At 36.0% G+C, this 27,958-nt stretch overlaps 1 pseudogene; it reads left to right on the top strand.

The window, feature by feature from the left end:
* The first annotated feature begins 78 nt into the window (after positions 1-78).
* LOC125661163 (uncharacterized) lies at positions 79-23,439 on the top strand (annotated as a pseudogene).
* The last annotated feature ends 4,519 nt before the right edge of the window (positions 23,440-27,958 follow it).

Raw genomic sequence — 27,958 nt, 5'->3', positions numbered from 1 at the left:
CCCTAAAAAAAAATTTCAGAGTATGTTCAAAGTCACAAATCAATAGCATATTCTATATTTAAAAAATGCACGGAAAACGTTATCATCCGTGCAAAATGAATCCGTGATTTGTACTATTTTTATCTATTTCCGTCCGTGACTGTCCGTGTTTTGTCAACCTCCTATGACGTATGCAATTTGTGTGTGTTTGAGTTCACGGAACTTCCGATTGATGGATTGTATCAGTTCACGTGCATATAGACCCCGCGTTTCAAAAACCGTCCATGTCATCTTCCGCGACAGGAGTCAGAAGTAAGTATCCTGTAAACAGTCGTTTTCCAGACACCGAATCGGCAATTTTATTTTATTTATGCCTATTTCTCATATATTTCTACTTTATTGATAAAATTGCCGACTCCTGTGGATCTGTTATATAGGCACCGTGTAATTCATGGACTGGAGTTATGGAGTGGAGTTTGGAGTGGAGTTTGGAGTGAAATTTTGGAGTCTGTTTTTTCTCTTTTCTTTAGTTTAATTTTTGCTTTCAAGCAAAAACTTAAATTAATTTCTTTTGTGGTTTTGTTTGTTAATAGAAGTAGTGTTCAATGGAATCTAATTTTGTGTCATCTAAAGCATGGGCACTAATGGAACACCCTTCCATTGTCTGTCTGTCTGTCCCTCTGCCACTAGGTGACACCTTATATCTATTGAACTGTAAGAGGTATTAGTTTAATATTTAGCCAAGACATTATGAAAAACACCAGCATCTCTGAAACTGGGTGTGAAGTATTCTGACCTTTCACTTAATTGGAAAACAATTCTATGAGCTAATGTAATTTAACAGAGCTTTCATTTTCAATTAGTATGTTACCTAAAACAGTGACAGTTTATTCTATGTTTTAATCAAATTTAACTGTTACATAAATAATGACCACCATTGCTTTCAACACATAATTGGAAGGTGATAAAACCCCTAAACTAAATTTTATCTTTCTGTCACATCTTTGTTATGTCTGCTAAAACTTTTATAGGTTTTTTGACCACACAGCTGTACAATGTAGGTTAATAAAATGTTACAAGGTTGTTTGATTTTTGCAGATTCGTTCAAATAGCTACTTCCATGGTTTATATGCATTTCCATATAATCCATATTGAGGAAGATTATTCAATGATTTTTCTATCGTTTACTTTAAATATGCAACTATCAACTTGGTTTCTTAACATGGCACTTTAAAAAGATTATCAATTCACATGTACATTTACTTAAATAATATACTTTGCTATGCATTCAATATATTGGTGACTCATGTTGTTCTGCGGAAAACTAAGTTAACCCAACACTAGGTCACATAGATCAAAATTAAACGGTCCTTGTTCACAGTTTACTCAGGGTGTAAGGATTCTGGGCTTTCACTTAGAAAATTATCTATGAGCTAATGTAATCTAATAGAGCTTTCATTGTCAATTAGTGTACTATCTAAAACTGTGACAGTTTATTCAATGTTTAATAAAGATAAACTGTTTCAAAAACAATAAATACTTTGCTTTAATTGACTGGAGGTGTGATATGACCCGTGGCTGATTTTGTTGTTCTCGGGCAGCATTTTAATGAAGATATTTTACATTGCATCTGTCTGTTAGAATTATTAGGTTAGCACAAGGGAGAGAATGCTTACAGAATAGGAATGCAAGAGTGCAAGTTTTTGAGGGAGGGAGTGGACTATCACTACTATGTAGTGGTATAAGTGTATAACTTATTTTAAATATATTTTTGATAAGTTCAGATAACCAAATGAAAAAGATCTTTCTATTTGTTTTTATTATTTTCTATAAAGATAGGACTTTTTCTGTTAATTACACAATTTAAATCAATCGAGTTTCAAAGATATGAAAAATCTAAAACAATAACCGATTTATTTACCGACTCCACAAAAATAATATATTTGAATAACTCCGCCTTAATTTGATCCCACGACACTATATCTAGGCAATCAACAATAATGGAGAACAATGAAAACGAGGGGTAGACCAGCGAACACAAGCAGTTAAACAGATTTAGAGAGAAAAGCGAGGAAGAGATAGGGAGATATGGAGAGACGTAAAGAGAAAATTATGCTATATTAACAATATTATGTACATTCTTCCATCATGGCTTTAATTCTGTATTTTCCCGCAGTCATGCGCCTGGCGGACCTTATTAAGATTCAACAGAAAAGTTGAATGTCAATTTAACTATAGAAACAAGAGGTTCACCGAGTTCAAAATCGATGATAATTTTAATTTTAGCGTACATAACATATACCATGTATATCTACGCTCAATTTCATATCATTTTTTAAGCTCAGATACGCCATATATAGCTTTAAAAATTAATTAATTAATATTCTTAAAATTTTATGAAAAACGGTAGGTGTAACACCGAAAAATTGCTTTCTTTGCTATAAACTCTGAACCTAATAGCTCTTGAGAGGCTTGTTAACACATCTAATGAAACTATTTAAACAACCAGTAAGGCAGACTAAATCTGTTGATTAATTATGTTCAAAATATTTCCAAATATTTTGAAAGAACCGTAGTTATTTCGTCAGTATCATGTCTATCTATTCACTTCTGGTTTAATTTTCCCAAGTTCTGACTACTTACATAAGTGTCAGAAACATAAATTTTAACTGGGTCATTGTTCCTGTGAATTACTAATCAGATGTGAAGCAGACAACAATCATACAAAAATATTGAAGACTTTCAAACTAATACAAATTCTTGAACGTCTTTTTCCATTCATATTTTTTAAAAATCTCAGACTCCAAAATTTGACTCCAAACTCCACTCCATAACTCCACTCCATAACTCCAGTCCATGAATTACACGGTGCCTGTTATATAGCCTACTACATGTACCGCTTGTCGCTAGTCAGTGTGATCTGTTATATAGCCTACTACATGTACCGCTTGTCGCTAGTATGTTTGATTATTATTGCAATACTTGGATGGTTCTTCACTGATCAGGAAGAGGAAGAAATGTATTCAATATGAAAGGTGAAACACGGGGAGAACAAATACAATTTTCTACTTTCGAATTCATGTTTTGGCACTAGTCCCATTAAGACAGCTCTAGTTTCACTTGTAGGTTAGGGGAGGGGCACTAGTCTCATTAAGACAGCTCTAGTTTCACTTGTAGGTTAGGGGAGGGGCACTAGTCTCATTAAGACAGCTGTAGTTTCACTTGTAGGTTAGGGGAGGAGCACTAGTCCCATTAAGACAGCTCTAGTTTCACTTGTAGGTTAGGGGAGGGGCACTAGTCTCATTAAGACAGCTCTAGTTTCACTTGTAGGTTAGGGGAGGGGCACTAGTCTCATTAAGACAGCTGTAGTTTCACTTGTAGGTTAGGGGAGGGGCACTAGTCTCATTAAGACAGCTGTAGTTTCACTTGTAGGTTAGGGGAGGGGCACTAGTCCCATTAAGACAGGTCTAGTTTCACTTGTAGGTTAGGGGAGGGGCACTAGTCTCATTAAGACAGCTCTAGTTTCACTTGTAGGTTAGGGGAGGGGCACTAGTCTCATTAAGACAGCTCTAGTTTCACTTGTAGGTTAGGGGAGGGGCACTAGTCTCATTAAGACAGCTCTAGTTTCACTTGTAGGTTAGGGGAGGGGCACTAGTCTCATTAAGACAGCTCTAGTTTCACTTGTAGGTTGGGTGCTAGTGTTGTTCCTGGAGGAGGATGTCCTGAGTCATCCTATTCCTCTGGAGGAGGTGGAAGATGCATCGGGTCGCAATGGTGTGGAGGCTGACCTCCAGGAGAAACAGGAGTGTAGGGCACGCTGCTCTGTGGGGGACAGAATGCTGAGGGCTGTAATAATCAGACGTTCAGGTGAGTAGAGACGTGAAGAACATGCTAGGGGGGGAGGGGGGGGGGGGGGCATAATGTGGAGGGCTGTAATAATCAAACAAAATCGCTCTTCTAACTTTTATTGAATAGAATTTCTTATTTTTAAAATCCACATGTTTGAATCATATCCTTGTAATATCGTGCACATTGAGATATTAGTATAATATCCCACAGGTAAAAGCACCTATGACCCATCATTCTCTCACCAGAGGGCGCGTTACGCAAGCTTCACATACACCTCTGTCAATGCTTGGAATCACGTGACAATATAATCACATGATATAAACAATCATTCTCGGTTTCCTTTCCCTTTAAAAGTTCTGGGAACAAGTGATACATCAGGCTCTTTTCATAGTCCACTGGCACTTTGATAAGTACATATTTACCATTTAGCTGTTTTTTTTTTTTTTACAAGTGTTATCGTATTTTTACAGCCTTTCTTATTTTTGATTTCATGTTTCCTTTTAAATCTCCATCATAATGACTAAATATTTAGTTGAAAACATAAATGTTGGATATTAGAAACTTTTACAAGATTTCTGTAAAAAGCCATTGACAGAGGTGTAGTGCGAGGAGCGCACGGAACTCTGGGTAGAGAATGATGACCCATATTATTTAATCAATTACAGTAACATGTCCTCCTCTATCAAAATGACTCTTTGTGAATTATTATGCCCCCCTTCATAGAAGAGGTGCATACTGCTTTGCACCCGTCAGTAGGTTGGTCGGTAGACCACATGTTGTCCGCTCAATAACTTGAGGACCATTCACTTGATCGTAATGATATTTCATATGTGGGTTGGTTATGAGTAGAAGAGGACTGCTATTGTTTTTCAGATCAAAAGCTCAAAGGTCAAGGGTCAAACTGGACATGGGAATATACTGTCCGTTCAAGTTTAGTGAGACATCAAACTTGGTACACTGGTACATCTTCAGGAGAAGATGACCCCTATTAATTTTAAGGTCACATGGTCAAAGGTCAAACTGCGACATTTATTTTCCCCCACTCTAGTTATACAGTAAGTTCTTTGCTGTGTGGCACTCAAGTCACCATTAAAGACTAAGACACTTGTATTTATTATGTCCCTTCAAAGAAGAGGGGCATATTGCTTTGCACATATCGGTTGGTAGAGCACATGTTGTCCGCTCAACATCTTGAGAACCATGCACTTGATTGTAATAATATTGCATTTATGGGTTTGTTATGAGTAGAAGAGGACCGCTACTGTTTTTCAGGTCAAAAGGTCAAAGGTCAATCGACTCTGGACATAGAAAGATACTGTCCACTCAATATCATGAGAAACTTTTCCTTGACAGACATTAAACTTGGTTCACTGATACATTGTGAGGAGTAGATGACCCCTATTGATTTTGAGGTCACATGGTCAAAGGTCAAACTGGACATAGGAAGATACTGTTTGCTTAATATCTTAAAGAACCCTTTGCTTGGCAGACATGAAATTTGGTACACTAACTGGTACATCTTCGGGAGAAGATTATTCCTTTATGATTTAGAGGTCACATGGTCAAAGGTCAAGGGTCAAACTGGACATAATGTCATCTCAATATCTTGAGAACCCTTTGCTTGACAGACATCAAACTTGGTACACTGGTACATCTTAAGGAGTAGATGACCCTCTACTGATTTCCAGGTCATGTGGTCAAAGGTCAAGGGTTAAACTGGACATAGTGATATATTGCCTCCTCTATTTTAAGAATTATTTGCTTGATTGACACCATATTTGGTACTCTGGTACAACATAAGGAGTAGATGACCCCATATGGTCAATCCACTCTTGACATAGGGAGATATTGTCAGCTCAATATCTTGAATTGGTTTGGCACTACTATCATTTAAATGATGCATGTATGTGTATAACCCTTTTCAATTTTGCACCATGGGGGAATATATGTTTTACAAACATCTCTTGTTAGCTCACCTGAACCGAAGGTTCAAGTGAGCTTTTCTGATCGCTTTTTGTCCGTCGTCTGTCTGTCTGTTAAACTTTTCACATTTTCGACTTCTTCTCCAGAACCACTGGGCCAATTTCAACCAAACATAGCCAAAAGCATCCTTGGGTGAAGGGCTTTCAAGCTTGTTCAAATGAAGGGCCATGTCCCTTTCAAAGGGGAGATAATCACAAAAATGCAAAAATAGGGTGGGGTCATTTAAAAATCTTCTTCTCAAGAACCACTAAGCCAGAAGAGCTGAAATTTACCTGAAAGCTTCCTGACATATTGCAGATTCAAGTTTATTCAAATCATGGCCCCCGGGGGTAGGATGGGGCCACAAGGGGGGATCAAAGTTTTACATACAAATATATAGGGAAAAACTTTAAAAATCTTCTTCTCAAGAACCACTAAGCCAGAAAAGCTGAGATTTACATGAAAGCTTCCTGACATAATGCAGATTCAAGTTTGTTCAAATCAAGGGCTCTGGGGGTTGGATGGGGCCACAATAGGGGATCAAAGTTTTACATACAAATATACAGGAAAAATCTTTAAAAATCTTCTTCTCAAGAACCACTGAGCCAGAAAAGCTGATGTTTACATGAAAACTTTCTGACATAGTGCAGATTCAAGTTTGTTCAAATCATGGCCCCTGGTGGTAGGATGGGGCCCCAAGGGGGGATCAAAGTTTTGCACACAAATATATAGGGAAAAACTTTAAAAATCTTCTTCTCAAGAACCACTAAGCCAGAAAAGCTGAGATTTACAAGAAAGTTTCCTGACATAATACAGATTCAAGTTTGTTCAAATCATGGGCCCCGGTGCTAGGATGGGGCCACAAGGGGGGATCAAAGTTTTACATACAAATATATAGGGAAAAACTTTAAAAGTCTTCTTCTCAAGAACCACTAAGCCAGAAAAGCTGAGATTTACATGAAAGCTTCCTGACATAATGCAGATTCAAGTTTGTTCAAATCATGGGCTCTGGGGGTTGGATGGGGCCACAATAGGGGATCAAAGTTTTACATACAAATATATAGGAAAAATCTTTAAAAATCTTCTTCTCAAGAACCACTGAGCCAGAAAATCTGATGTTTACATGAAAACTTTCTGACATAGTGCAGATTCAAATTTGTTCAAATCATGGCCCCTGGTGGTAGGATGGGGCCCCAAGGGGGGATCAAAGTTTTGCACACAAATATATGGGGAAAAACTTTAAAAATCTTCTTCTCAAGAACCACTAAGCCAGAAAAGCTGAGATTTACAAGAAAGCTTCCTGACATAATGCAGATTCAAGTTTGTTCAAATCATGGGCCCCGGTGCTAGGATGGGGCCACAAGGGGGGGGGGGGGGGGTCAAAGTTTTACATACAAATATATAGGGAAAAACTTTAAAAATCTTCTTCTCAAGAACCACTAAGCCAGAAAAGCTGAGATTTACATGAAAGCTTCCTGACATAATGCAGATTCAAGTTTGTTCAAATCATGGCCCCCGGGGGTAGGATGGGACCACAAGGGGGATCAAAGTTTTACATACAAATATATAGTTAAAATCTTTTTCTCTATAACCACTGAGTCAGAAAAACTTATATTTACAAGAAAACTTTCTGACATAGTGCAGATTCAAGTTTGTTCAAATCATGGCCCCCGGGGGGTAGGATGGGGCCACAAGTGGGGGGGGGGGGGTCAAAGTTTTACATACAAATATAGGAAAAAGCTTTAAAAATCTTCTTCTCAAGAACCATTGGGCCAAAGAAGTTGACATTTACATGAAAGCTTTCTGACATAGTGTAGATTCAAGTTTGCAAAGGGTAGTTTGGGCCATAATAGGGACTAAGGTTTTACATGCAAATATATATGGAAAGTCTTCAGATATGGGCCAAGGTGACTCAGGTGAGCGATGTGGCCCATGGGCCTCTTGTTTTTGAATTTTGATCTCCAACATACCTATAATATGCTATAAGAAACATTTCTTACGACCTTTGCTTTCTTTTTAAGAGAATCGAGAGGAACTTGTGAATTATTATACCAGTGTCATGAAGCTTGAGAGAGAGGAACACACAGCAGACAGTAATAGTAAGTATGTAAGAGATACAGTTGTATGAAGTGTGTGCTTCAGATATGATATGCCCCAGCCACAGGTAGTGTCGCCACGGTATGTCACCTCAGCCTATTATATCAAGGGTGGCATTATAAAGAGTTTGACTATTTTAGTGTTATATCGAGGGTGGCATTATAAAGAGTTTGACTATTTTAGTGTTATATCGAGGGTGGCATTATAAAGAGTTCTACTATTTTAGTGTTATATCGAGGGTGGCATTATAAAGAGTTTGACTATTTTGGTGTTATATCGAGGGTGGCATTATAAAGAGTTTGACTATTTTGGTGTTATATCGAGGGTGGCATTATAAAGAGTTTGACTATTTTGGTGTTATATTGAGGGTGGCATTATAAAGAGTTTGACTATTTTAGTGTTATATCGAGGGTGGCATTATAAAGAGTTTGACTATTTTGGCATTATAATAATAAAGACTATTTTAGTTCATCAATTTGATGTTTTGCATTTTCATGAAAATTGTCAAAAATGCCAGCATTTCAGTTATGAAATTGAATTGATTTCTAATCATGGTCCCCAGTTGCATGTGTTGAGTTTTAAAAAGTACTATGTTTCATACATTTATATGTAATTCCATATGAAATGAAATGTGTGACATTAATTGTGATTTGATATAATCAGTTACTTTCAGGGTAAATGTTTCTTTGTGTTACAGATAAATTGTGGCAGTACACTAAGATGATAGGCGGCAGTGTGGTGGTAGGAGGTTTGGCGGTGACAGCAGCACCACTGGCTCTGTCTGCAGCAGGCTTCTCTAGCGGTGGTATTGTAGCAGGTTCTCTGGCTGCTCGTCTGATGTCTATGGCAGCCATAGCGAATGGTGGTGGTGTGGTGGCAGCCAGTGCTGGAGGCTTGATCGCGTCTCTACAGTCAGCAGGTGTTGCAGGCTTATCTGCCACAACAAATCTACTGCTGGGCTCTACAGCAGGGGGAGTGTTTGCCATGTTTAATAGGAAGAAACCATCTGAAGGTAAGGCTAAAAGAGATTGGAAGGGGGGGGGGGGGGGGTCTGTTTCACCAATACAGACGACCAAGGATTTTCTGTAAGGTTACCATGTTATTTTCTATGGAGCGCCAAATTAACATAAACTCAAATAATTGAAGATATCTTCAATTATTTGAAGATATCATCAATTCAATTATTGCTCTCTTTAATTGAATTAATGCACGCATTAAATCAATTATTGCTCTCATCAAATGAATTAATGCGCGCATCAATTCAATTTTTGCTCTCTTTAATTGAATTAATGCGCGCATTAAATCAATTATTGCTCTCATCAAATGAATTATGCGCGCATCAATTCAATTTTTGCTCTCATTAATTGATTTGATGCGTGCATTATATCAATTATTGCTCTCTTCAATTGAATTGTAGCATGCATCAATTCAATTATTAATATCATTAATTCATTTGAAGAGATCATTAATTCAATTAAAGCGCACATCAATTCAGCTGAAGAATTAAGGTGGGTCCTTAGTCCTGGATTTTTGGGGTTTAGGTAGCATTTTTTTGTTTGGAATCAATAAATTAACAATCAGAGTAATGAAAAAAGGCAAAACAGTTAAGGGTTTCCATATTAATTTTCATTACATACACCACTAAAGTCATATATCCCGATGTAGATTTTTATGAAATTCATTGGAAACAGTTATTTGTTGTTATTTTAATATAAAAACAACAAAATATTTTTTGAATTGCATTTATTTATCGGGAAACATGTCAATAACTAAAACACGTATCATTTTCAATATGTTCATGAAGTTTTAGAATAATATGTGCAAAATTATTGAATTAGCGTTATTCCCCAAAATGTTAAAAAAACAAACAAATGTGGACGCATTTTCCTTATAGCATGGTTTACATATCATTTTTTCTGTTTATATTAGTAGAGTTACATCTGTTATAGTTATTCATGGGAAAAAATCCATACATTTCCTTAATAATTTCAAATCTATAGCTTCCAGATTATGTATACCCCCATCAAAAACTGAAGTCTGGCACCATACAGCTGAGCTATTTAAAATCACTCGGGATTAAAGTTTTATGTAATTTCATGAAAAGACACAGATAATGATTCCTTATCACCTTGGTAAAATGTTTGTCAAAAATAAAGGAAATCTATCGCATTATAAATAATTGAATGAAAACAGAGTTATTGTCCTTGGATTCAATATTTTGAAACATATCATTGACTATTCAAATATAACTAAGAATTTTGAAATATTTTATGGCAAACAAGATTTTTTACAATAACTATTGAAAAAGATTCCAACAAAATTTATGTTCCTATCATTAAATCATTGACTTTGCAAAATCCTATGATGTCACAGGAGTGTGGAACTACGTTAATGATATCATCAATTCAATTAATGCGCGCAATAATTCAGAATTTAAGATATCATTAAGTATTTGAAGAGATCTTTAATTAATTTGTTGTGCGCATCAAATGAATTAATGATATCTTCAAATAATTGAAGATCTGTTCAATTATTTGAGTTTATGTTAATTTGGCACTCCATAATTTTCGGGTAATGAAAATGAAGGAGACACTATTAAGAACATGAAATGCCAGGACAAGAAGGAAAAGAAAATGGGTATGTTGTAATGTTGTAATGTTAATTGTTAGATCTTGCCTGTCTGTTAACTTTTCATACATTTGACTTTTCAAGAACTGCTTGGACAATATCAACTGAATTTGGCAATGCTTTTGCTTTTGGCATCTTTACAAATTGTAAAATGGCATAATTGTAATGATAGTCATGTTCTCATGAATGTGTCACAGCTGTATTCAATGCATTTATAAATCTTGATGAATATAGTATATCTATTTTAACGACTGGAAATTCCATTAGAAATGAAAGTAGAATGTAATATAAGAAATAAATTTCATTTTTGAAAATACATGTCTTGAGTGTATGAAATGCAATTCATCATGCTAGCATACTTTTCATTCATGAAGCACATTAGTGCTTCATGAAGCATGTTGGCATGAGGTGTCCACAATTCATACCCTCATGTACAGTGCTGCCTTGTTATATTGCCAACTTTTGTTCAAGATCAATTTGGGCAATAAAGTGTGTGTGTGTGTGGGGGGGGGGGGGGGGGGGGGGGATATAGTGAATTCATCATTATTGACACTGCACTGAGCAGTCAAATGAAATTTAGTTATGTAAATTTTTTGGCTACATTCTGTATAAACTGTAGTAGTTAGGGCTATACGTATTGTGGATATTGGCCTGGGTAGCTCGATGATTAGAGCACCTGACTAGTAATGCAGGGGTCCCAAGTTCGATACTTGGTCCAGCCACAGATTTTCTCCTCTCCTATAATTCATTTGGTGCCATTGACCACCCCTGGATTTGCGGGTGAAAGTACTGTCTGTCAGTGGCAAAAGAATCTGGGTTGTGTGTGTGTTCGAGGGCAAAGGCAAATTAAGGAGGGAGGAATGTAGTATTTATGACTATACGGACCGTGGATATCGGCCTGGTTAGCTCAGTGGTTGGAGTATCTCACTAGTAGTAGTAATGCAGGGTTCCTGGGTTCAATTCCCAGTCCAGCCAAAGATTTTCTTCTCTCTCCTATATACTACAAAACATATAGATAATCTTGAGAATTAACCTGACCACGTGAATACCTTATCCAGCCTGTCACACTTCACTGCACCGCTTTCAAATTACAGGCGTGATTACTGATGGGTGTTAGGTAATTTGCATTACAAGTGTATTATTGAAGATAAACTCTATAAAATTTTATGATTTGTGTGTGAAAATCAGTGGCATATAACATTATGCGGGGTTGGCATTATAACAGGGGTGTTAACATGGGAAGAGATCTGTTCTCTAAGATTTTTAGGCAATAAGCGGAGGGCAATATTTCGAGGGAGCACTGTATTTTTTAAGAATCCTCATGCAGTGACTATAGATTAAGTTCACACTGTGGGGTGTGAGACACAACAAAAGCCTGTCAATTTTATGTTAGGATTATATAGGGAAATTCTTTAAAAACTGTCTTGAACCACAAAGTTACAAATGTCAATGTAAGCCTCTTCAGGTGGAATGAAATAATGCCTTTACAGAAACACTAGGATAGAATATGAATGTGAAAGCATCCTATGTCATAAATACAGATTTTGGGCCCAAAATGGGCTTAGCACCTGTGGTTCAAACCATTACTAGTGGGGACGTGATTTGAGTAAAAGGTTTAGGGCTATTCCAGAAATAAATACATCGGGGGTGGGGGGTGGGGGGGGGGGAGGCACCTTTTGTATATACCAAGCACCCATAAAAAAAAAAATTGCCCCATGACCCATCAAATTGATAAAACTCATTTTACAATGACCCATCTAATTAGATTAAAAAAATGAAAAATCACTTTCGTTTTGAAATACTGGGACTGGGAGGGCAGAAGTTGTTTAATATTCTTCATTGGTGGATTCTACAAAATATATTTGCTTCCATCCATTGACAAACATTACAACTCAGTATGCTGTGAAAACTCACCAATAAATATATCTTTGTATGCCTCTAGACCTACAGATGTAGCCCATAAGGCTACATCTGCAGGTTTCCAAGTCTCAACCGGCATGGCTGCTTGTACCGGATCTCCACTCAAAAAGAGTTATTTAGAGTAACGAAACAGAATAATGTCTTTGGTCTGAAATTGTTATTTAGAGTAACACTTCGACTTTTACATTTCAAACAACATCCTCTAAAGGTGAAAACCCCCATCCCTTTCCTTAAAGGTAATTCTACCCTTGTAGAATTATAGGTTCAATCTTATATTTAATTGTGAATTTTTCAAATAATACATCTTAGTAACAAATGAAAATGATAAATTAAGTGTGTTGCGGTATTAATAAAATTTTTATTAATAAGAACACATATAGATTACCTGTTATCAACATCAGAAAATTGCAATTTTCCTTTTATTAAACAGCATTATCAAAATTTCACAATATCTGGTTAAAATGAAATAATAGTATTTCAAACAATTTCATGAAACTGTTTCTTTAAAAAAATATATAAAATGTTTGTGAAAAATAAGGGAAATCTATCGCATAATGGACTTGATAAAGGATTCTATGAAAACAGTTATTGCCCTTGGATTCAATATTTTGAAACATATAATTGATTATTTAAATCTACATGTAACCTGGACTTTTGAAATATTTTATGGTTAACAAGATTTTTTACAATAACTATTGAAAAAGACTCCGACAGAATTTATGTTCTTGTCATGCATAAATCTTAATAAATCATTGACTTTGCGAAATCTTGTGACGTCACTTGATTGATTGATTGATTGAATATTGTTTAACGTCCCTCTTGAGATTATTTCACTCATATAAAGACGTCACCATTGCCGGTGAAGGGCTGCAAACTGAATAGCAAATGCACATTTGAGAGACATATTTGCAATTCAGCGAGTTCAGAGGTGTTAAATGTTGAAAAGGGATAAATCTGTTATTGTTGTTTTTTATTTACTGTTGTGAAAGAAAATAAATTTGAGACAGAATTCACTGCATTTACTCAAGTAATGTAAGGGTATAACAAAACAGTTATTGAATGGGTCCTCAGACAACAGCTGTTTAGTTGTCCTTGGCTTCTGGCAACAGTTCAGTCCTCGGGTCAAACAAAACAGCTGTTGTCCTCGAACCCAGTTGGTAACTATACTATTTCATATGCATGTATTTTAACTTCGATTTTCATTGATTAACATGGATAATTCACTGAATAGTTCAGAGCAAGTAACGTTGATTGCTTACTTTGTTAGTAAGTTTAATTGTAATTGATGTGACACAATTTCAAATATACAAAAAAAATATTGAAAAAAGACAACTCAAAACACCACAAATATGAGGAATTTCGTTTCAAGAAGTTCTTATGCAAGGATGAAACTGTTCGAATTTCCTTGACGAGTGGTAAAGCAGTATCGGTAAAGCGGACTATGAATATAAGAGAAATTACTCCCAGACATTTTAGTCTCTCGGTAATTATATTTGTTTAAATCAAAACACCGGCAAGTATATCTGAATATACATGTACCTTCAGTGAAAACTACAAATCTCGCGAGGTTTTCGGGACAAACATTCTAGTAGTCAATAGCGCGGTAATGCCTGTGCGACATTCTATCACAGTAGTTCTGAAGAAACGATGTCACATCAACAATCAAAGGCATCTATGGCGGGTATGTTGGAAAGATTGGGAGTCCAAGCGATGCTATTATCATGAAATGGGTATGGATATGTTTTTCCACGAATTGTTCGTCTTCTAATGGAGGCCTCTATTATATCACCATCACACTGACTGATAAATATAACGCATCTGTACCCTCGCATAAATCAACCAAGGTTTGCCTATTTTTATTAGAAAATGGAATACCTATTGATTTCAAAATATTCCCCAAGATCGATGCACTGTAAACTGTAATAATCTACAGAGTTCGCCGCCATCAAGCGACCCTACTAAACGCGCCTCTAATTTGAAGAGTGCCGTAATGGAAATTATGTGGGTAAGGGGACGGTTCGTACTGAGAAGATTCGCACTAGGACGGTTCGCCCCTATTTGCGGTGCGAAACGTCCCTGCATTTTCCAATTACTTTGGTTATTATCTATATAACTACATATCTAAGAAGTTTTGTCTGATTACATTTGATGTTAACATATATAGACAGGCATGATGCTAGTCCATGTATGCCGAATTTCCTCAATCAAATTAGATCTTGATTTTAATTAGTACTTGAGTGTGATTGAAGTTTCCTTTTGATATAAAGCATTCATATTTAATGATATGAAAGTCTGGTTGGACAGGGCAGCTTAAACATTTTATATATGATTTATTATGAGTCACATGTTCAAGTACTACAGAAACGGGATGGGATCCATTGTCAAAGCGTAGAGAAAATCATCGACTTATTCAACTCTGCAAGATATACCATAACATGACTCCCAATTACCTAAACAATATAATTCAGTCTGAGAAATCAAGGTCACAACTACAACACAAGAGCAACTAATTCATTGCAAGAAATCAACTCTAGAACCAAGCTATACTTTAATTCATTTTTTCCATCTACAATAAGGAAATGGAATGCACTTCCTCGAAATGTCCAATTAAATCCCTCTCTATCTAGCTTTAAGAAATATCTTAATATAAGTGTCATTGATATTCCAAATTATTTTTACTTAGGAACCAGAATCGGACAAACTCTTCATGCAAAACTGAGATTAGAATGCAGTGCTCTTAATCTTCATATTATTTCAACTTTGTCTATAGTTTATATTCATTTGATCTGTATGGACACTTATCATACATATAAACGTGTGTTATTTTTCTCCCAATACTCATTTCCAGCTTTTCTCTCTTATTCCTATTTCTTTTTGCATGTATTGTAATAATTAGTATACGACTTATTTTACTTAGAATTTTCATTCACCTCTTACTTGTAAGATATTTAGAGCGATGTTAATATAAGCCTTTTCTCAATCTATTTCATGTATAAGACATTGTTTGTAAAAATTATCGAATTATTTACGAATGAATATTGTTTAAACTAAGTAATACAGAACATTCAATTTTTCATATTTCTTAATCGAAATCATTCATGTATATCCGGTAACGGATTTAGGAGAATATATCTAAGGAAACCGTGGTGTCTTATTTAGAAAAGCAATCTTTCTTTTCTTTTTCTCTCTCTCAGAGAAATAGATTTGCAACTTGGAACAAATTCAAATGTTAATCTGGTACGGCGAAATATATTTTTCAAACAGAACACCATGCAATTCCTTTAACACAACACCAATTTTTAAAATCATCTATATTAACGTATCTGGTATTGTATATGAAATTTTCATATTTTTGCCAATGCAAAAATTTGATCCATAAACCCCACATTGTTGTATCTCTGTTATGTACGGATTGAAGAGATTATTATACCCCCCGCAACAAGTTGTGGGGGGGGGGGGGGGGGTATACTGGAATTGGGTTGTCCGTCCGTCCGTCTGTCCGTCCGTCTGTAGATGCAATGGTTTCCGGGCTCTAAAGCATTATCCTTTCCACCTACCGTCACCATATCATATATATGGACTACCCATGGGATGAAGATGTTCCCTATCGATTTTGGGGTCAAAAGGTCAAAGGTCAAGTGCACTGGACATCGAAGTAGCAATATGGTTTCTGGGCTCTAAAGCGTTATCCTTTCCACCTACAGTCACCATATCATACATATGGACTACCCATGGGATGAAGATGTTCCCTATCGATTTTAAGGTCAAAGGTCATGCGCACTGGACATCGAAGTAGCAATATGGTTTCCATTTAAATTCTTTAATGGCTTTTTTCATCGCATGGAGATGCTGTGTTCCTAGATACCTTTTGGATCATAATACTGAAGTTTTACCTATTACCAACACCCTTTGGGAGATTGGGGTAAGCGGGGGGTATTCTTAGTGAGCATTGCTCACAGTACCTCTTGTTTTAATTTTATTTTTATAGTATATAAACGGAATCTCATAATTGAAAGGAGTCTCTTCATTATATTCTCCGTGGAAATGACATCTGGAGCATCTCCGCAAAATATAGATGCAATTAACTTAATATTTGAAGTGGTACCGCCAGCGTGGTAGGTGTCTTTAATCTCGCTTAGATCACTTACCTAGTTTGTTGAGAGTGTTAATCCCTATAATGATAATTCCACATGTTTGATTATTTCTATAACATGGACTATTAACTTAGTTTTTAATCAGTATGGATATTTATAAACATTAATCTACAAATTCAAGAAAATAAAGACAGTCACGTACCAATGTAAATTTAATATCAAAGTGCGAATCCTCTTAGGGCGAAACGTCTCAGGGTGAATCGTCTTTTGGGGCGAATCGTCTCAGCACGAAACGTCCTCGGGTGAAACGTCCCGTATTCATTATGCGCTACAAAGAGCGACAACTCGAATAGTTCTATGTTACTTCCGATTTCGAAAGCAGCATTTCGAAAGCACGTTTTCAATTTTCCCTACGACGTTTTGTAATCAACACGACGAGCGACAATAAAAATATTCTGAAAACTCAACACCCACGTGGCACAAAATTAAAAAAACAATAGAAACTACCCACTACCCATAATAAAAAAAAATTTAACAGTCCAACCACAGACCAAATAAAATATGAAAAAATACGACCACCCACACAAAAAAATATCGTTTGCTGCCCGATAGAATTTAAGCAAAGGGAAAATATGTTTGAATTAAATAGCACCAAATTGAATGAGGAGACTAAAGATTTTTTTTGAGACAATGAAATACGTTTTAGTTCAAAGTTAATGTTTGTCATTTGAATCAAGTACATGTATTTAGATATGGAGAAACTATCAATTTCTTTCTGAAAAGTTGGTCAGGGCTAGTAGATGCAAGGTCAGGTGTAATAAAAATCATTTGAAGTAGCCCGACTGGTCTAGTGCTCAAAAAAGTAAATTTGTCAAACCCTGCAGGTCCAAGATAGTGCCACAGTAGGGATATGATTTTCATACTGTCATGAACTGTCTTTATCACCATATAGGAGTGAGTGTTGTGGGCCATGGATCTCTTGTTTATTGTAGACTGAATTTCTAACAAACACAGTGTATAGAATATGGTCATCTTTTATATGATAAAGCACACATTGTAGATCAAAATGAAACTAGTGCTACCAAAACTACAGACGATAATCAAGCACAGAACACTGACCATCCATCGGAAGACACCGACCAAGTCCGTGACAGTGACTGTCCATCAGAAGACACCATCCAAGTCGGTGACAGTGACTGTCCATCAGAAGACACCATCCAAGTCCGTGACAGTGACTGTCCATCAGAAGACACCATCCAAGTCGGTGACAGTGACTGTCCATCAGAAGACACCATCCTAGTCCGTGACAGTGACTGTCTATCAGAAGACACCATCCAAGTCCGTGACAGTGACTGTCCATCAGAAGACACCATCCAAGTCCATGACAGTGACTGTCCATCAGAAGACACCATCCAAGTCCGTGACAGTGACTGTCCATCGGAAGACACTGCTGAGGTTGAGGACTTTGGCTGCCTGTTGGATAGCAATACCCAAAGTCAGGAAGAGGACCTGAGTGCTGGGATTCAGTACTTAAGTCTGAATGAAGGTATATGTAGTGAGAATACTGTTATCATTAGCATTGATCTCACCTAATGAAGGTATATGTAGTGAGAATGCTATTATTAGCTCACCTGGGCTGAAAGCTCAAGTGAGCTTCTCTGATCGCCTGTTGTCTGTGCAAGGTGAAGATAACGAACAGTGATCAATCTCATAACTCCCATAAGCAATACAAAATAGATAGCTGGGCAAACACGGACCCCTGGACACACCAGAGGTGGGATCAGGTGCCTAGGAGGAGTAAGCATCCCCTGTTGACCGGTCACACCCGCCGTGAGCCCTATATCCTGATCAGGTAAACGGAGTTATCCGCAGTCAAAATCAGTCTGCCAAGAACGGCTTAACAATCGGTAAGAAACACGTCAGACAGCATTTGACCCAATGCGAGGTTGTACTGACGAACTAGATCATTATAACGACCATAGAATTTGCGAAATGCAGACTTCAATCGAGACTGTTGAAACCCCTGTAACATCAACTTGTTTGTCAGTAGCTTACCTCGATTTAAAAACTGATCATGCGCAGAACAAGCTCTTGCGTATCGAATCCGTCTCTCTGTAATTGTTTTACATTTTCGACTTCTTCTCCAGAACCACTAGGCCAATTTCAACCAAACTTAGCAAAATGCATCCCTGGATGAATGGCTTTTAAAGTTTGTTTAAATGAAGGGCCATACCCTCTTCAAAGGGGAGATAATCACAAAATTCCAAAAATAGGGTGGAGTCATTTAAAAATCTTCCCAAGAATCACTAGGCCAGGGGATCACAGTTTTACATACAAATCTATAGTGAAAATCTTTAAAAATCTTCTCAAGAAACATTGGGCCAGAAGAGCTGAAATTTACATGAAAGCTGCCTGACATAGTGCATATTTGAAGTTTGTAAAAATTGTGACGCCCAGGGGTAGGATGGAGCCACAATAGGGGATCAAAGTTTTACATACAAATATATAGGGAAAATCTTTAAATCTTGTTCTCAAAAAACCACTAGGCCAAAAATGTTTACATTTACAGGAAAGCTTCCTGACATAAAGCAGATTCAAGTTTGTTAAATTCATGGCCCCCAGAGGAAGGATGGGGCCACAATAGGGGATCAAAGTTTTACATACAAGTATATAGAGAAAATCTTTAAAAAAATTCTTCTCAGGAACCACTGGGCCAGAAAAGTTTACATTTAAATGAATTTCAAAACTTTTCAAGTTTGAAACAATTATAGCCCTTGAGGGTAGGTTGGGGCCACAATAGGGATCAAAATTTTTACATGCGAATATATATAGGGAAAATCTTTTAATATGGGACACAGTGACTCAGATGAGTGATGTAGCCCATAGACCTCTTATTGATTTAATGAGTTTGTCATCAGTTCATGATTTGATGAGTTTGTCATCAGTTCATGATTTGATGAGTTTGTCATCAGTTCATGATTTGATGAGTTTGTCATCAGTTTATGAGTCTGTTAATGATGACTCATTTCTTCAGTCTGTGATTTCATGAGTTAATTGTTATCACTTTATGAGTCTGTGTTCATGAGTATGTGATTTTCAGTTTGTGAGTCTATGATTTGATGAGTTCATCATTGATTCATGAGTCCATGAATTGATTAGTTCCTCATCACTTTATGAGTCCTGTATTGCTTTTCATTATGTTATGCTGGTTATTTTTCAGAGACAGAACGTCTGTATCGAGAGAATTTGCGGCTTCAGGAAGCAAACCAGCTAGTGTAAGATTTGTATGGACAGTGAGATGAACACTTTATTTTTTCCCTGTGGACATTTTTGTGCTTGTCAACAGTGTGCTGCCAAGCTGAGAAAATGTCCCATCTGTAACAAGGTGGTGAGAAAGCTACACCGAGTGTACAAGTCGTAGGGCTGACTACTGCAGTCTATAGTCTCATGGGTATACCTGTTATTTGTTGACAGACCAACAGACTTCCTGTCATTAGATCACATGAGTACATGTAGACTCAGATGATCACCTATTGTAATCTATGTTTTCCTTATTGTCTTTCAGCATGTGATTTAATTACATCCTTTAGCATTTTTTAAAAGTGATGATCTCCATTCAAGTTGTAAAAATGTTTGAATTTGTAAAAGTTCTTCTTGACTCCAAAAAATGAAACAATTGTGCTGACTACAAAGTGCTAATGATGAAATAGACCTGTTAGTGTACCAGAATTGAGATATTTATGGCCACGGAGTCTTGGGGTTTCTAATGTTGGATTGACACTCATAGTAACAGCTCATTTAGTGAAAATACATTATTTCTCATGAAACCTTCTTAAATGCTTGACATCAAACAATCAATTACACTTTTAATTCATTTGAAGAATTTAATGAAAAAATGTTAATTTTGTGACAGTGTTTCAGTATATTCTACGTTAGAAAAAATCAACGCCACGCCCCTTCATGAACTTAGTTCTTATAGAGTGGAAGGATGATGCGGCTTGTTCCTATAATGTATATATATATTTCATGCACAACATCAGTTTACATTAATAGCTTTTGGTGGTGGTAGTGGTATGTTGTTTAACATCCCACTCGAAAAATTTTCACTCATATGGAGACGTCACCATTGCTGGTGAAGGGCTTCAAAATATAGGCCTCTGCTTGGTGCTTATGGCGTTTGAGCAGGGAGGGGTCTTTATCATATCACACCTGCTGTGACACGGCCTTGTTTTTTGTGCCCCATTTAGTCGCCTCTTACTACAAGCAAAATATATCCTACTTGCTACAAGACAATGCTGCACATGCATATGTTTGCAATGATATTGGTTATATACTAGGTAATTACATTCATTCTTAGTTTTCTTTGAAGTATTAATTATTTACTATAATTTTTAGAATGTGTAAAGATGCCTTTCAATTACAAAGTCTTGAACCCTGTAGAAGTAAACACCCCGCGGACTGTAGCTCTCCGTACCATGTCATTGTGACACATTTTGAAGTCACCTGTGTGGCATTAGGATAATGTGATATAAAATGTTACTATTTAATGTAAGATGTTTGAAAATTATAATTACTATTTACATGCTGTAATTATGGTTTGTTACAGGAATTATAATGCAATTACATGTTTCTTGTGTGGTTTTGTAAACAGGAAATACACCTGTATAAGTTTTATTGTTGCTGTTGATCTTTGACCATTGTCCTCTGTTAACAATATTACATTTTTAACTTATTCTGTTGTTGTTTAACAAGAACAACAAAATTGTTACCATTTTTGGTGTGAAGCATCTCTAGGATAAGAGGATTATAGATTGTGAAATTTATTACCTTGCAACCCTTGGGGCCTCATGGGGGGGATGTGCTTAAAAAGGGGCCATATTGTCAAAATCTTCTTCCCTACTTCTATTCATGTGGGGGAAAAACTAAATGGATGGGTATGATGTCCATGAGGCCCTCTACTTAAATTGTTAAATTCATGGTCCTTGGGTCAGGAGTTAAGGCTCTAAGATAGGGCCAATAAGACCATACAATTAATATGTATTAAATCTTAGAAAATCTTCTCTACTCCCATATATATTGAGGAAAACTAAATGAATGATTATGATGTCCGTGAAGCTCTCTGTCTAAACTGTGAAATTCATTGGTTAGGAGTTCAGGCCTTAAGATGGGGCCAATATGGCCATATAGTGAAAATGTTATTAAATCATAGGAAATCTTTTCTCTATTTTCTTATATTTGGGAAAAACTTAATGCATGATTATAATGTCCATGGAGCTCTTTACTAAATTGTGAAATTCATGGTTCCTGGATCAGGGCAGGGCTAATATGGCCACATGATAAAAATGTATTTAGAAAATTATTCTTTCTTTTATACTTTCACAGTTATGGGAGATAAATTAAATGTGTGGTTATGTCCATTATGTCATCTTCTAAATTGTAAAATTCACAGTGCATGGGTCAGGGGGTTGGGGATGCCAAAATGATAAACATGCTTCAAACTTCCATGTTTTCTTCTTCTGTAAATGAATAGGAATTGTATGCATACTTTAAAATATCATAAATATGTGCAGAAAAGACTCCATATTGAGGCTTAAATGCAAATATGAGACTCCCTGTATGGGCTGTAATGATACGTAAGTGACCGTTTAGGTCCATGGGCCTCTTGTTAAAATGATTGAATTACATGTATAATTGAGTATGTGAGTCTTATGAAATGTTTTTCTCTTTAATTGGCATTGTTATATATTTACATTACAGTAAAGTGGTATAATAATAATACCAAAACAACAACTATTTTGATGCAATACTAATCTTCTTCTCAAGAACCACTGAACCAGAAGAGCTAAGATTTACATGAAAGCTTCCTGACATAGTGCAGATTCAGGTTTGTTCAAATTGTCCCCGGGAGTAGATTAGGACCACAATAGGGGATCAAAGTTTTACATAGAAATATATAGGGAAATTTTTATCTCAAGAACCACTGAGCCAGAAGAGCTGACATTTACATGAAAGCTTCCTGACATAGTGAAGATTCAGGTTTGTTCAAATCATGACCTCCGGGGGTAGGTTGGGGCCACAATAGGGGATGAAAGTATATATAGGGAAACCTTCTCAAGAACCATTGGGCTAAAGAAGTTGATATTTACATAGAAGCTTTCTGACATAGTGCAAAATCAAGTTTGTAAAAATCATGACCTCCAGGGGTAGGTTGGGGCCACAATAGGGACTAAGGTTTTACATGCAAATATATTTGGAAAGTCTTCAGATATGGGCCAAGGTGAGCGATATGGCCCATGGGCCTCTTGTTTAAGATTGAAAATCATGTAAAATTGTAAGCTGATTGGGTCTAAACCCTTAGAAACACCAGTCATTTGTGTGCTGTGTGGTCACGCTATCACTGACGTTTTCTCCCACGCAGCAATTTCCTGTCCGTTACTCTCAAACCAGCATACTGTATGGTGGAATTCTGTATCAAACTTATTTGGCGTACACCTGGAAGCTGAGCTTTGCGCCCTGTCAGAATACGATATATTCCTCACTCTTCTCGGACGCCCCACGCTCACAGTCCTATCACATTCGGAAATCATAAATTTCAGGAAACTAAACGCTAATCACATATTCACCTCTTGTGCACTATACTGTCAACATCAAAGCATGTGAAAGGAATGCCCTAATTTGGCTCCTTTGTACTATACGTGTTCAGTACAATCCGATCTCCATTGTATACTAGTATATATTCCCTTTTCTCACCTCTTTTTCCTTTCTTGTTTTTCAATGTATAATGTATGATTTATTTACTTCAAATTATTTAGGTATTTTTTGTCGCCGATAATGTAATAGTATAGTTTATATTTTGTATATATGTTGATCATCTCTGTAATAGAGGAAATAAAAGATGAATGAAAGGAAATTATCTCCTTTGCTTTGAACAGAATTTCAATAATGAAATAAATTAGAATTTCCACATCATACATTTTCTACCAATTACAAAGGAGAGGAAGTGCTCTGTCCAAAGACGGTAAAATACTTCAACTATATGATACCGTCTTCCAAGGAATTAAGACGGTAATTATCAACTGTTGACTACACATGCTTCTTTTGTGGTTACGGAAATAGCCGAGTACTTACGATTGACACCGTACATGAATTCATTGTATTGATAAGAAAAAGCCTGTGGACGTTGTTTTGTATTAAACTTTCGTTGAAAGATGTGTCTGGTACAGGAATTTTACTTGTATAATATGTAATACTACGCAAACTTATTTAGACCCGAACTTTTAATTTAGAGATCGATAATGTTATGTGATTTTGATCAATTAACTTTCAAGACCAAAATAAAATTTAGATATGATTTTGTTCTAGTAGATTGAGAAGAATGAAGTTTATATAGAAATTGATGATAATCACAATATTGCATTCAAAATTAGATCTAAACCTAATTTTCTTTTCTTTTTTTTATTACCGGGTATCAAGTAACAGATTGACTAGTCGGGTAAAGTGTCCGCTGACACTTCATTTTAATCCTCGCCTAGAGTGACAGGGTCCCCTGAATAGCACTGTCTAATCCTCACCTAGTGTGCCAGGGGCCCCTGAATAGCACTGTCTAATCCTCACCTAGTGTGCCAGGGGCCCCTGAATAGCACTGTCTAATCCTCGCCTGGCACAGGGGTCCCTGGATAGCACTGTCTAATCCTCGCCTAGTGTGCCAGGGGCCCCTGGATAACACTGTCTAGTAATGACAAAAGCATATACATACATGTATATTTTATGACAGAAAATAATTTAGAAATTTGATTTCAATGTTTTATATAAGCAAAAAGGAAAGAACAGAACTCAAGGTATTTACACACAAGAGTTCATCGTTTACCATGCGCTAGCTGCTAGAGGCCAGGACACCTCAAATACTGGGTTTTTATGTCGTATAACGAAGGAGTTATTGTTGTATAATATTATATAACATATATAGATATTTATAATGTACATGTACAGTGGGTGCGAAAAAGGCTTAATCCTCACGTAGTCCACCATAGATTGGATACATTTATAATACCAGTTGTAGGCCTAAGTAAGAAATTGTTTGAGAAAAAGAAAATTAATGTACTTTCACAAGTTCAAGAAGTGTGATACTAGTAGATTAAAAATAATAAACAGTTTTTAAAAAGATACAAGATACATTATGTAAAAATCTAAGTGGGATTGATTCGATGTGATATTTATTTAGAATATAAGACACCACAGAGTCGTCCACTTCTGTTTCATTATGACTTCGACATTTTATTGGAAATACATGTAGATATTAACGGCAAACTACGCAACAAAAGATCTCAACTTTATGATTTCAACTTCTACATCGTAAGCTTCCCATATTTATGTAGCAATATTCCATTATCACCTGCATATGGTGTTTATATATCTGAACTGATTCTATACGTAAGAGCTTGTTCTGCGTATGGTGAGTTTTTAAATCAAGGCATGCTACTGACAAACAAGTTGATGGTGCAGGAGTTTCAACAGTCTCGTTTAAAATCAGCATTTCGCAAATTCTATGGTCGTTATAACGTTCTAGTTTGCCCATACAATATTGGATCAAGTGCTGTCAGGCATGCTTCATGCCGATTGTAAGGCCGTTCTTGGCACACTGATTTTGACTACGGATAACTCCGTTTACCTTATCAAGAGGGCTCAGGGCGGGTGTGACCGGTCGACAGGGGATGCTTACTCCTTCTAGGCACCTAATCCCACTCTGATCATTAATCAGATATAAATATATCTAAGAACCTCCCTCTGTATGATATAAATATATCTAAGAACCTCCCTCTGTATAATATAAATATATCTAAGAACCTTCCTCGGTATGATATAAATATATCTAAGAACCTCCCTCTGTATAATATAAATATATCTAAGAACCTCCCTCTGTATAATATAAATATATCTAAGAACCTCCCTCTGTATAATATAAATATATCTAAGAACCTCCCTCTGTATGATATAAATATATCTAGAACCTCCCTCTGTATGATATAAATATATCTAGAACCTCCCTCTGTATGATATAAATATATCTAAGAACCTCCCTCTGTAGGATATGAATATATCTAAGAACCTCCCTCTGTATGATATAAATATATCTAAGAACCTCCCTCTGTATGATATAAATATATCTAAGAACTTCCCTCTGTATATAATATAAATATATCTAAGAACCTTCCTCTGTATGATATAAATATATCTAAGAACCTTCCTCGGTATGATATAAATATATCTAAGAACCTCCCTCTGTATAATATAAATATATCTAAGAACCTCCCTCTGTATAATATAAATATATCTAAGAACCTCCCTCTGTATAATATAAATATATCTAAGAACCTTCCTCTGTATGATATAAATATATCTAAGAACCTCCCTCTGTATGATATAAATATATCTAAGAACCTTCCTCTGTATGATATAAATATATCTAGAACCTCCCTCTGTATGATATAAATATATCTAGAACCTCCCTCTGTATGATATAAATATATCTAAGAACCTCCCTCTGTATGATATAAATATATCTAAGAACTTCCCTCTGTATATAATATAAATATATCTAAGAACCTTCCTCTGTATAATATAAATATATCTAAGAACCTCCCTCTGTATGATATAAATATATCTAAGAACCTTCCTCTGTATGATATAAATATATCTAGAACCTCCCTCTGTATGATATAAATATATCTAGAACCTCCCTCTGTATGATATAAATATATCTAAGAACCTCCCTCTGTATGATATAAATATATCTAAGAACCTTCCTCTGTATGATATAAATATATCTAAGAACCTTCCTCTGTATGATATAAATATATCTAAGAATCTTCCTCTGTATGATATAAATGTAAGAACCTTTCTCTGTAGGATATAAATATATCCAAGAACCTTCCTCTGTATGATATAAATATATCTAAGAACCTTCCTCTGTAGGATATAAATATATCTAAGAACCTCCCTCTGTATGATATAAATATATGTAGGAACCTTCCTCTGTATGATATAAATATATGTAGGAACCTCCCTCTGTAGGATATGAATATATCTAAGAACCTCCCTCTGTATAATATAAATATATCTAAGAACCTCCCTCTGTATAATATAAATATATCTAAGAACCTCCCTCTTTATGATATAAATATATCTAAGAACCTTCCTCTGTATGATATAAATATATCTAAGAACCTTCCTCTGTATGATATAAATATATCCAAGAACCTCCCTCTGTATGATATAAATATATCTAAGAACCTTCCTCTGTATGATATAAATATATCTAAAAACGTTCCTCTGTATGATATAAATATATCTAAGAACCTTCCTCTGTAGGATATGAATATATCTAAGAACCTCCCTCTGTATGATATAAATATATTTAAGAACCTTCCTCTGTATGATATAAATATATCTAAGAATCTCCCCATGTATGATATAAATATATCTAAGAACCTCCCTCTGTATTGTATAAATATATCTAAAAACCTTCCTCTGTATGACCAATAATGAGTGATATTAATTAAGTTTTGCTAATAAAATAGGTAGAAACAAGTCATTTTTATTGCAAGAAACTCGGAAAAGATATATTTCTTATGTAGACTCTTACTTATACACGACATTCCATGTATCTATCAGAAGTTGTGCTTCGCCTTGTGTTCTTGATAGTGTGCTCTGCTTTAATTTACGATGTCAAGTAGAGGAGGGAAATCATATTGATCCCATTAGAGAACAGTTCGTGCTAACATTGCGAGTCATTTACAGGATTTGCAACATTGAACAGTCCAGTTTAAATTAAATAGAGCGACTTTGAAGTTTTCTTGGTCTAGTCTTTGTTCCTGAATAGTACTTGATTTCCATCCATTCCTATCCTGGTTTCCCAATCTTCCCTTTTACCATAACCTTAGTATCATCATGAACTTCGAATATTATTGTGGTCCAATGATTTTTGCCTCCGGTAGGGGACTATGTATTGCTATGAAATACTCTCAGAATGCTTGTTCAGTTATAGTTTAGGCATATGTAACCTTGTCAGTTAGCACTAGGTAGTGTAATCTAAATTGAGTTAAATGTTCCCTTCAAAGGGGAGATAATTACAAAAAAAGCAAAAATAGGGTGGGGTCATTTAGAAATGTTCTCATCAAGAACTACTGAGCCAGAAAAGCAGACATTTACATGAAAACTTCTCGACATAATGGAAATTTAAGTTTGTAAAAATCACCACCCCCCACCCCCGATGTAGGTTGAGGCCACAATAGGGATCCAAGTTTTATATGCGAATATGTAGGCAAAATCTTTATATAAAAAAAAATATTGGCCAAGGTGACCCGGATGAGCGATATGGCCCAAGGGCCTCTTATTTCATATAAAATATACATGTACAGCTGTACCTGTTT

The sequence above is a fragment of the Ostrea edulis genome, chromosome 8, assembly GCF_947568905.1.
Source record: "Ostrea edulis chromosome 8, xbOstEdul1.1, whole genome shotgun sequence".
In the NCBI taxonomy this organism is placed as follows: Eukaryota; Metazoa; Mollusca; class Bivalvia; order Ostreida; family Ostreidae; genus Ostrea; species Ostrea edulis.
This window is presented reverse-complemented; position numbering and strand designations above follow the sequence as displayed.